Source organism: Astyanax mexicanus, chromosome 8, assembly GCF_023375975.1.
Source record: "Astyanax mexicanus isolate ESR-SI-001 chromosome 8, AstMex3_surface, whole genome shotgun sequence".
Classification (NCBI taxonomy): Eukaryota; Metazoa; Chordata; class Actinopteri; order Characiformes; family Acestrorhamphidae; genus Astyanax; species Astyanax mexicanus.
In genome coordinates this window covers 27,218,407-27,231,422 of record NC_064415.1, presented here as the reverse complement: position 1 = coordinate 27,231,422, position 13,016 = coordinate 27,218,407, and positions in this window count along the sequence as shown.

Here is a 13,016-nt window from a genome sequence, read left to right as displayed (position 1 = left end):
TTTTAAAGCATAAGGTTAGGTTTAATATTGGTACAGGACAAAGAAATAGGTCTCAGTACTGGTCTTTACATTGTGTTTTTCTTTGACGTCACTAAATCGCCATTTTGGGAGTACTGATATGATGAAAGCAATGAACTTACCAATCTATTTCTAATTTTACCCCTTTATGCACATTCAATTGGGCCAATTACTGTTTATACTGGTTTTACTGGGAGTTGTATTGAAGAACTGACGGACAACGCAGCCAGAGAATAGGTGCGAGAGCCTGGTGCCATAAGGTTTTTCCAAATATTACAAAAAAGAAAAATAGAGTAATAAAAGCATATTTCAGTTAAATAATAATGAAGTGAAATAAATGTATGTTCAGTCTTATGTTAAGTGTCAGGTTTGTGAAGCAGGAGCAAGGAGAGGACGCGGCGAGCAGACGCAAATGTGAGTAATTTATTAAACAATAAAGAAACATAAACTATAAACCAAAATCAAGAACACTGAGAACGCATAGGAAAACACAAGCAACAAAGGAAACTCCTGAACAAAGGTAACAAGGGGGCGGAGCCACAAAATGAGGTGAACACAGGTGAAAACTCTTAAGGCGGAGCCACAGGAGGAACACACAGGATCATGTGGAGCATGACACAGGCATGGAGGAGGAAGGTAAACAAACACAGAGCAGTAAAAACATGGGGACAGAAGACGACAGGGAACAGGGCAAGGACGTGACACAAAGTGCTTTTTTTTTTCTTTCTATTTTTTATTTTCTAAACTGCACTTGCATGATGTGAGAGAGAGAATGAGAATATCGCCACTGTCCAATGAAAAACACTTATCTCCATTTTTGTCGATTTTTAGTTTACTACATAATTTGAAGAGACAAACTGTCCCTTACACTGTGCCAAAATTTCTTGATGAACGGACCAATAGAAACTCTTCAAAATGAGTTGAAATAAACTCTTTTTACATTGACTTCCATTGAAAGTGTCTCTCCTGTAAAGTTGCTGTTTTGGAGATAAGTGTTTTGCATTGGACAGCGACGATATGCATCAGGTACATCTGTCGTTGACACCCCTAAATGCCTTAAAACTGCCCTGCAGACAGTACTAAAGTAAAGCAGAAAATGGACTGCATGAGATTTTATAGGCATAGGAAGACTGGATTAACCTGTTTCTGTTGCACTGTCTAGATTTTAATTGGTAGCTGGTTTCAGATGTTCTAAGCTGAAGCTGGAATTTGGTGGTCAAGGTGGTTAAAAAACTGGTCATCCTTAACCAGCATAGTATAGGCAGAGGTGAAAAGTAATGAATTACTTTTACTCACGTTCCTGTAATTGAGTAGATTTAATGAGTAATTTGTATTTTTTAAAGTAGTTTTTAAAATAGGTCATTTTACTTCTACTCAAGTTCATTTTGACACAAGTAATTTACTTCGCTACATTGGAAAACTAAAAAAGTAAAAACTTAAAAAGCTGGTAAAAAAAAACAATTGTCTGATTAAATAAAAAAAATTGCCGCACTGTACTTTTACTTTTACTTGAGTAGAATTAGAAGTAAAGGTACTTTTACTTAATTACAATTTTCACTACTTTTTCCACCTCTGAGTGTAGGTTCATACATGATGATACTGGTCATAAAACTTGGTCATGCTGGTCAATATTTGCCATCCAACTTGGTCATGCTTGTTGTCTAGCTTGATTAGCTTAATCATGTTTATAGAACAGTCAGCCAATCAGACATAGTGTACCCTGTGCTGGTTTAGAGCTACGCTGGTCCAGCAGTTAAACCAGCTTGACCAGTTTTAGAGTTTTAGTAGTAGATACAATATAAAACAAATACATATCAATTTACCCTACAAAGAAAATGAATGGAAGCTACTTATCTCAACATAATTACAGAAACAGACTTATAGACCACAGAATACCTCCAAAATTGTGCCTAACCAAAAAAACCTAAAATATATATATTTTTCATTTTAAATCATCTGTCGATGCTAATGAAGAGCATGATGCTTATCATTATGAGCTCATAAAATCCAGATCGTTACATATCTGCATAATCATACTTGATATAAGCTGCTTTACCAGTTTGACAGCTATGTAAAGTGTCTCATAGCTCCTAGATTTCCTGCTAACTATGAAATCGTCCACCAATTTGAAGGACTACATTACAGCAAACGTAAGAAAAAAAAAAGTAAATGTAAAAGCAAAGCGGGAAAGATGAGTCACGTCACTTTAGAGAGATAATTACGGCTAATTCGTCGCTGATCAGCCGCTGCCATCCAGCAGACTATCCCTCAGTAATTGATACAAATGTTCTCCTCTCCCCACATCATCATACACGTTGATCAAACGCAGATTAAAATGCAGACCGGCGCTGGATAAAGCAATACTCCTGCAATTTCAGAGGCTGAACGCTTTCGAAACATCTTTTACCTAGCTTTCCTGTCGGGGAGCTTTTCAGGGTAAATGGTTCTGCAGTCTCAGCATATAAAGGAGCGGAGTTTGCCGGAGCTGAAAAAGAGCAATGCGAGAGCTAGTCACTTGTGTTTACCCTGAAAATATTTGCCTTTTCCCGAGATCTGATGCCTCGGGGAGAGCGCGCAGACGGCAGAACCTCCTATGGTTCCTCTGATCTTATAGGCAGCTGCAGCCTCATTGTTAAACACTGCCTGCACTAATCTTGATAAACCTTCTTATCACATAAACGTTGGCACACATCTGCAGTTTCCAGCCTCATTCTAATTTGCCTCACCTCCCTTTGTTCGGTGGCAGCTTTTCATAAGTCATTTTCTCTGTTTGTATCATCCGCAGACTGTCTCTCGCTGTAAGCAACGAGTTCAGCCAATAAGCAGTTAGTTCCTCAGTGCATATTGACAGCCAGTCATCGCTACAACGGGACATCTGACAACGTTACTTACTATTCTACTGAACCGTCCTTGCGCTAGGCTGCCGGGCCAGATCAGCACTTCCCAAACTGCCCAAACACCGCAGCATTGTGCAAGCTGTGGAATCTGCAGCAATGCTCTTAGGAATATTCCTAATGGAGAACTGCTGTTTAATTTGCATTTTTTACAAGCTCAAGCACATTAGGTGAACAATTAATGTAAAATGCTTTAAATGAAATGCTGGTGGTCACATTCACCCCGTTCCCAGAGCACTGTGTCATCAGCTTGTAATCAATTGCCTTCTATGCAGATTCTATAATTGAATGTAATGTAAATTTGGAGCCATTTAAATAACAGTTTCCCTTGATTAAATAGTAGTTTCCTGTCTGGCATAATCCATTTTCACTGCATTTTTGAATATTTAACAAGAGACAAGCCAGAGGCAATGGAACACTGGAGCGATGGTTTAGTTCACGGCAGAGTGATACAGTATACAATATACTGTATATATAGGTTACAATGGTAAACTGAAAGTAGAAGTGTCTTTTATAGAAAAGTAAGTTCAGTGGTCTAAAGCACTGCCACTATGAGCGGGAGGTCGCCGGTTCGAACCCCAGCTCATGCAGCTTTGCCATCAAGCTGCCGGCGCTCATAGGGTGATGTCCACAGCACAGGGCATCTGTGAGCTGATGTACCGGAACTGCGCTTAACTCCAAGCGTGTTAGCTACTCAGTAATGTTGCATCAGCAGCAGCTCGAAAAAAGTGGTGGTGACTTCACATGTATCAGAGGAAGCATGTGTTAGTCTTCACCCTCCTGGTGTGTTGGGGCATCACTAGTGATAGGGGGAGTGGGTTGGGTAATTGTCTGTCTAAATTGGGGAGAAAATGGATTAGTCTTAAGTCCAGTCAAGTCAATTTATTTATAAAGCACATTTCAACCAAAGTGCTGTACAATAAAACAAAAGAAAGAAAGCAAATCAGTGGTAAAACTGTAAAATATTCTTAAAGTATAGCTCCTGATCTATATACATAAAAAAATTGCCAAAATTCTCCTGCACTTAACTTAATGAGACCCTCAATTCTTTAACGCAGACACTAAATTTCTGATTTTCTGCACAATGATACATTATAGTCAATTGATTAGAAAATACAATATGGAAGGAATCCCAGTCAGGAGTTTCTACAGCCAGTCCAGACAAAAACATGGGCCAGGTCAAATTTTTATTTGAATTTTATGTTCGAGACTAGTTTATTTACTTACTGTAGAAAGTTAAACTTCAGTTTTTGGGTGTCTCATTTGTAACCCAGCCCCCTCGTTATCTTCCCCAGGGGTTCCATGTCTGTATATTTAGGCCCTTTGTTTCTGTCTTTCTTTGTGCATTTCACCTCAGTTCATGGTTGATTAGGTTGAAGTGGTTCTGAATGTATTTTTGTTTGTTTAATGCTGCATGTCATGATGCTCAAGTTTAGACACTTTGTTTCTGTTGTTTAATGTTTATTTTTAGTTTCTGGTTTGTTTTTATTTAAGATCTCTCATCCTTTACATCTGTGACAGTCAGTTTTTACTAATCCCAAATAGCTAGGATATATTAAAAATGCACATCAAGTAAAAGTCCACGACTCAGGAGGTTAATAGCTGACATTTAACTTCAATGCAATGTTTGACACTTACTTGATGCTTCCATATAAGGTACAGATAAAATGAATAGTGCATTCATTACCTTACTGGAAGTGGTTAACATTACCTTTCTGGTTAACATTTATAAAACTGTGTATTTAATATAATGCTTTTTTCCTCTTTTGTATGTGCAGATCCATGATTAGGCACATGGGGTACTCCATCTTCTACCCTTTTGTTATGTTGCAGGTCAAACTGACCCATTTTACAGTTTAAAAATACAGAAATGTATTCTTATTCATTTCTGAAGCAAGGACCCTTTTCTGCTGGATTTAATTATTATAATGAACATGTAAATGGAAATGACTCATTTAATGTGTTTATATTATATAAATTCTGTTCTGGTCAGCTTGACCCAGTAGTGACAATAGTGGCTTCAAAGGGTAACAGTATTTAGACCAAACATTTAGAGAATAATGTTTCTGAGAAAAAATACAGTTTGCAATTTAGTTCTGTTAAACTTTATTAATATAAACCTTTGAATCTGAATCCTGACTTGCAGGAGATGTTTTTTATCTATCTCTATGCTTTTGATAACTGAAACAATCCTGCAAAACATACTATAACTATATTTCAATATTATTAATATATATATATATATATATATATATATATATATATATATATATATATATATATATATATATATATATATATTTAGCCCTAATTACCGTTATTATTTTTCGAACTTTAAGACGCACTATCGACTATTCACTTGGATTATAAGGAACATTACGTGACACTAATAAGGATGCCTACATAGAAGTGAGCAAGGGTGTCGCCATGTTTCCCTTCCAATGAGGAAGCTGGGGGAAGCACTTAAGTAAACAAAACTGTAATTACTAAAAAAAACATTTTCTTTCAAAGTCTAACGAGTGCTGGTTGTTAATCTACACAGATTTCTCTCCTGAAAACCATTTATTTGTGTGATTAAATCGCTTACGTTTATAAACTTACATTTCCAGTTTTATTTGTCTATAGGCGAGTTTTCAGTGAAGTTTCTCCAGCACAAAAGGCTTGGTGCAGCAGCATTAGCGTTGGCCACTAGCCACAGTGCTAGCGTATGGATGTAAATGCCACCTGATAGCGCTTGACTGAGGATCCTTGAGAGTTTCGGTGACCCAGGGCGCTATCAGCTAGCGGCTCGTGCCACGTAGCTTGTTTTAACAAGGGAAACACGCAGACTACAATCTGATTTACTTGCCTTTGAGCGGCGAAAGACTTAGCGCTGTGGTGAGAGGCTAATGCTAATGCTTAAAAATGCTGTACTTCAGCGGAGTGGTTTTACTGCTCCTTAATTCTTGACTGGTAAAATTCATACATAAGGAGCACTGGATTAAAAGGTGCACTGTCCATTTTTGTGAAAATTAAAGGATTTTAACGGTTTCCTTCCGCTAAAATCCACTTTTTATTGTTCTTTGTGAAATACTATAGGTCTCTCTGAGTTGTATATGGATGCTGCACATGAAACTCTTCCAGAGCCTCCCTTGTCTGCAGTAGGTAGTAAAAGAAAATACTCAGAAAAACGAGTTGATCAGGAAAGGAGTTCATGTCCTTACCCACCTCGGCTCAGGACCGCCCACAGACAGCACTGAAGCTGAAGCAGGAGGGGGGTCCACGTGGAGGGTGTGGTTTGTGTGACACCTGGGAGTGGGGGGGGGGGGGGGGGGGGGGGTCTGTGCGACCGTGGGGAGGGGAGGCAAATCTAAATAGAAACACCTGGGCTAAATAGAAACACCTGAGCACTTTTTTTTTTTTTTAACAAAAATTTATATGGCATTCATTGATAATAGAGACCATAACTAAACATTATAAAATGAATAAAAAAAATATGGAATGAGACCTTTAAGTGCACCCTATACTCCAAAAAATATAGTACAATGGTGGTCTTTGCTTAGGTGGTCTGTGTGCCACTGTGTTACCTAATGTCTGAGGCTAAGGGTCTCTGCAAACCAACGATTGCAGGTGCCAAACGAGCATTTTATGAGCTTATGAGCTTGCATAGTTTTAACAAACAAACAACCCTCCTGTCTGAAATGGCAAGCAAAGCCCAGTGCAACGGCTGTTTGTGGTTGCTTATTTTCTCTGCTACTACTGTACGTCTAATCGGTCGCTAAAATGACGTGAACGCTGTCTGAGGCCTTAAGAAGATGCACAGCCCTGCCTAAAGAACTTACAACTTCTCTATATAGTTCTAATCAGGGGATGCGTGGAGCGACTGCGCCGACACACACGAGGACCTCCTCCTCCTTTACCTCGTCTGGCTGCTTCACAGCACCAGCCTGCCTCCTGCGTTCCCATGGCGATGGCGCTTGGCACTGTAGGGGGGGAAAGCGGCGAGGTGTTGGAAGTGCTAGTCTAAGCCTAGGAGCCCCTCCTGGGCCTAGCGATGAGCTAAATTATTTTTAATGGATCTTCATAAAACCATCTGTAACAGCACACCTGCACACTGGAGGGGCTATCGACAGAATGATTAGGGCTGCAGGACCTGCAGATTGCTCCGAAATGTGAAATCATTTTGTTTTCATATTTACCACATGCTTTTCCTTTAGCCGCCACGTGTCTCTGTGTCTTGAAATAAAAAAAGAAAGAAAGAAAAAAAAAAGAGCGTCTGGGAAAATTCCAGAGTAATGCCAGGTGCCACATCTTCACTTCTTCCCTTGATTATAGCGGGTAAGTTCATTTATTCTCATCATGCTAACATATCATGCCTCGCTCTCATGTCCGCTAAAATGTGGTTGCAGGTAATGATCTTAAATGGAGCGTTTGACCTGGCTGGAGGTGCCGTGTCTATGATAAATAAAGGTTAATTGCGTAAGTTAATCTCCTCAGCTTTCCAAAGTAATGAAGCCCACGAGCCATCCGGGCTCCATTATGACACGCACACTCCTTCCACATACATAGCCTGCAGTCGGCACTCGCTACTGTTAATCTGCATTTAGCATTCTACACACAGAGCTCACGCTATTAGCATAAGGTGGATTATCACAATGGAGAACAGAGTGTGGGGCAGGAGGAGAATACTGAGTGACAGACGTCTTGATTCCTAACGTTCTTTAGTAGAGGAACCACCACTGCAGGTCTGCACTGTTACCCTACATCTTCTTCTTCTGTAGATGATAGATCAGATAACGACAATTGGTAGTGATGAGCTTTTCTAATCAACCTTTTGAGCCTAGGCCTCAAATAGGCCTATTATTTGAGATTAAAGACCTATAATTGAGTAGCTGCTAATTCAGTAATTCAGTAACTGTTATGAAAGATTCAGTACCTATGTGAAATTTTAGAAATTTTGCCATTGGTATGTGAGTCAACATTAAAGTGTTGTTTTATTATTTTTTTAATGCAATTAATTACGCCACCAAGTTTGACCCCGACTTCTGCCCCAATCTGCCCCACCCCACCCAATGCGCTGACTTTTTTCTGGAAAGCTTGGAGTGAGAGCGGGTGTAACAGAGTTAGAATGAACAGATAATATAATTAATGAGTTTCACCAAAATTGCTATATTATTATAAAAATGGGTTAAAATGTGTAAAATGTTTATTTTTTTGTAAAAGTTTATATTTTTGTAAAAAGGTCAATATATTTTTGGGAGCTTTTCATTTCTTGCTTTGACGTCTCTGCAGGCTGTGTCCCTCTGCTGCTGCCGTACCTCCATCAGACGAGTGAGAGCTCAGTATAACCAGAATAATAATTCCTTAATTAGTGTAAACAAATTACAGAGTGTTACAGCTTTTAGCATAAATAAATACATTATTCTACTGGAATGAATATTTACCAAAACCATATGTGCTTTAAATGTCTGAAACTTTCATTGATAATGAAGAACTGTAAAAAAAATAGCATACAACACTCTGACCAGGCAGTCAACCACAGAGGTGTCAAATAATGAAGCACAAATTAGGGCTGCAACTGATGATTATTTTGGTAGTCGACTAATCTGATGATTATTTTTTTTTGATTAGTCGATTAGTCAACGATTATTTCTGCCATGGCCACCATCTCTAAAAGCTATAGAAACAGCTGAACATGAGATTTAAAAGGCATTTAAATGTCTGGATGTTGTTTGAACGTGGAAAGTACTGATAGTTAGTGATTAAATATGTAATTTGTTTTGTTTGGGCACTTTTGGAGACACTGATAGAGTTGAGTGTGAACTGTGTTAGTGAGCCCTTTATGCATATCGTTATGGCTTTTAGAAAAATGTGTTTGGGGGGTGGGGTAGTGCACTATAGGTTTCTTTATAAGCATTGGTTCTTAATACCATTTTCCTCCTTTACTTAATACCATTTTTCTTTTACTTTTATACTATAAGTAGTTTTACAGTTTTGCCTGGGTGAACCTTGTGTTTATACCTCAAATTATAGCGTCTAGACTAGTAATGAATGTTAATATTTTGACATCTTTGATCAACCATTATATAAGTTATAACTAAATTATATATTATATATATATATATATTGCCTTGGAAGTCAAGATTCCACACTGATGGTGAGGTTAGGGTTAGGGTGTGGGGGACACCCCACTATGCAAATAAATGAGGCTAAGGGCCAATAGGCAAGATGTAACTTTTTGTAAAATACTAAGAAATTATATATGGAGTATTTTCATTCCAAACAAAGTAAAAGCAAATTGATGCTTCAGATTTATTGAGTAGACTCTCTTTGTTAGTATATTATTGGGTGAAATTTGTAAAGCTTCTGCATGGGGTACATTTGTTTAGTCTCACAGCAGTCAATTCCTGAGAAATCTACCTTAAATATTACTGCATCCCAAGATACATTACAGTCTACAGTTTCAAGGCAGAACATTGTTAAACATTGTTATTTACTGTATGACTGTGCTGTAAAAAATGGAGGAATAAGTATGGGCATGCATACAGGCCATCAAAAATGAGTTATTATATTATTTAATATAATTCAAACAACTTCTAAGACTTTCTCGAGCACTCCTTGAATATCTTCAAATGTTGTCCTCCCCCCTCCCTTTTTATTTATCTAGATTATTTATTTATTTTCCCCTCGGGACAACCCCCAGGTGCCCTTTAAGGCCGTGATTTATATAAGACAGCCATTGTCCTTGCATGCTTGGCAGATAGTTTAACAAAATTGAATGAGATCAAATTTAGTGCAACCTCCATTGGGGCTGGCCACATTATTTTGAAGTGCTTCATTACAATGGGAGGGGGGGCTGGATATCTTAATTTGGGATGCTGCAGCCCTCATTCATCACGCCAGATAAAGAACTGGAGAAGCCGCGCCGCAGCACGGAGCCGGAGCCGCAAGCGTGAATGCGACGTCTTACGTCTTTATGTCTTGATTGGTTGGAGCGGCTAACCACGAGGCTAACTCCGGTGCCATGTTTCTACAATCCCGGCCCAGGCCAATTATAATGAAAAGTGTCTTTAGGTAAGTGCTGTTGGATCTTACGTAATCTTAACTGAAAGAACCTGCCCAAACTTCCCATCATTGTAACTATACATGTATTCGATATTTAGTACATAATAAGTATTGAATTGAGAGTACTTACAGTAGTAAAGAAACAAAGCTTAACTCTTAAACCCTGAAGGATTGTGTTTGGACCCATAATGCAATTCCTCAATCCACTCAAATACCATAACATACATAGTTTTAAAACAATTGCTGAACAATTACTAGTAGTTATGGAATAATTTACTGCAGTTATACAGTAGTACATAACTCTTAAAACTAAAGTTATATGGGCTTAAAACTACAATAATAGCTTATATAATTCTTAAGTAACTTTTATAAGTTTAGACACACTTTAAATTGAGTTTTTATTATTATTTAAAATGTTCTGTATTGTAGATTAATTGTAGTCATCCAAACTATTAAAAAACAACAGAATTATTTAGAAAAAAAATGTTAAAGAAACCAGAATATGTTTTATATTTTAGATTATTCAAAGTAGCATCACTTACTTATTAGACAGCTTTGCACATATCGGTTGGATTTTCTCAGTCAGTTTTATGAGGTAGAGACACCTGGAATGGCTTTCAGTTAACAGCTGTGCTGAACTTTTCAAGACTTAATTACCTACATTTCTTGTCTCTTAATTTGTTATAGTGAATATCCCTATTTAAGTATAATTTTAATCCATATTATGGCAAGAACTAATCAACTTAGTGAAGGAAAAATTACTTTAAAAATGAAGGCCAGTCAATAGGAAATATTTTAAGAACTTTTAAGTGCAGTCTTAAAGACCATCAAAAACATTATGATAAAACTGGCACTCATCGGGGACACCCTAGGAGAGGAAAACCAAGAGTTACCAGCCTCAGTAACCAAATGTTAACAGCACCCCAAACTTATAAGCCCACCCAAATGCTTTACATACAGTATTTCAGATTGTTTTACACTTTTAAGTTACTACATGATTCTTTATGTGTTCCTACATACATAGTCTGGATGACTTTAGTATTCATTTACACTGTAGAAATAAGAAAAACATTAAATGAGAAGGTATGTCCAAACTTTTGACTGGTATGGTAAATAAAAACAGACCTAGAATTCAAACAAAAAGATTAAAAGAGTACTTTAGAATTTTACAGCTTTTAAGTGTCAGTATTAGTGGACCACAGTTAATGAACTCAACACTAATGTTGTGTTTTATTTAGTTCAGAATTCAAATATCAGAGCTGAGAATGACAGTACATCTAAATTAACAGCATTCCAGCCAAACACTCATAATTCTACACTATTCAAAACATTTCCAGAAAAAATCAGTTTGCTAAAAATTTAGAGTTACGTTATCTAAAAGAAAGATATTTAACAATTTGTCACTGGTATTTTAGAGTTAATATTACCAAAATATGTCACTCTAATTATATACTAGATTAGCATTGCAGAAACCTATTTCAGGAAAGTAGTACCAAGCCACACAATAGGTCTAGTGAACCAAAAGACAGACCAATCAGGAAGTGAATCCCACCCACAGAGCCCACTGAGATGCTTTCTGTGTCTCTTGAAATGTGCGATCGAGCCTGATATTACAATATGCTGATTCCCGGGATACCACAGATAATTTGCGGGCATCAGGGAGTCGCTATCAATATGTACAAATCCCGAAACTCGCAAGAGAAGTGAGATCTCTAGCTGATATCAATACATTACACAGTATTTTTCAAATCTGAACACCATTAACGCATATCCACAGGTAGATGTTGAACAGTAGTGTGTGCATGACTGATTTAATAAGACTCAAATACATAGAAATGCTAATAAACTATAAAATACTACTATTTTTCTACTGTTAATGTGCGGTTAAGTAATCTTGGATTTTCAACTGAGTAGGAAATCTTACTGGTGGGACTATTTTAGTTCAAATTTCCTACTTTAAAAATCCTAGTTTAAATGTAACACAGCATATCTTTGACATGTTTGCATGCAATGTATTATAAAAAAGAAAAATTAATTATAAAAAAAGGGAACACTTACAATGGAAGTAAATGGGCATACTTTACATGTTACCTTAATAACTACCCATTGTCTGCTAACAAAAAGACTGTATTGCTATTTTGGCATTGGGAAACACAGGTACGCCACTGACTGAAAACAACCTAGGCAGACGTCAACCATTAGACGTTCATTGCTATCTTGGCAGTGAATTGTCAACACGGATGCATACCCACCATGTGTACACCCCTGCTAAGTATAGAAGCATTGGACATTTTCAAGTAGCTGCACCATTGAATTAGCAATCCTCCAAAGTCAGTGCACACCTGGCTCTTAAAATCAATAGCAAGGGAAACACTGATAAGTTTATTGCATGTTACGCCCAAAACACACTCATGATTAAGTACAAAAATTAGTACATGCCTTTTGCGTGTTTCAAGCTGCGCAAGATGTACTTTACCTGACGTTACGATAGCGAAGACACCCTGACAAGCCCTTAATCAAGCTGTGCAGTGCAGCGAAAATATGGCCCAGTATGTTTCAAGTTCTGATACTAAGTTCTTATTTTGTTCTTATCTCATCATTACCTATCAATCTCACTTTTCACAATATACAATATATTACCTGATATGCTGTATGACCTATGAAACGGCACTCATATGACGGTGTGTTCTAGCTCCTGAATATGTGTGAACATATGGTCCTCGTACCAATAAGCAAACAATGAGGTCCTGATGAAGACTGTACAGTGTGAAGGAGGCCTCAAACAGATGCTGTGATGGTTTTGGGGGTGGGGAAGCCGGTGGGGTGAGGGGGTTCTAGCTGATTAGCATGCGATCAGCGTCTGATTCGCTGAAAGTTATGTATGTAAAGTATGAGTGTGTGAAATGCGAGGGGCAACATTTCACAGATTTGTTTAATTTGCACAGCGCCTCAATTAAACTAAGCTCAGTCGAGCTCTGTTGCGTTGAGACCCAAAACCCAGAAGAGGTGGATGAAGCATTTGGTCTGACCACATGTGTCCCTCAAATAGACTCCATTTTG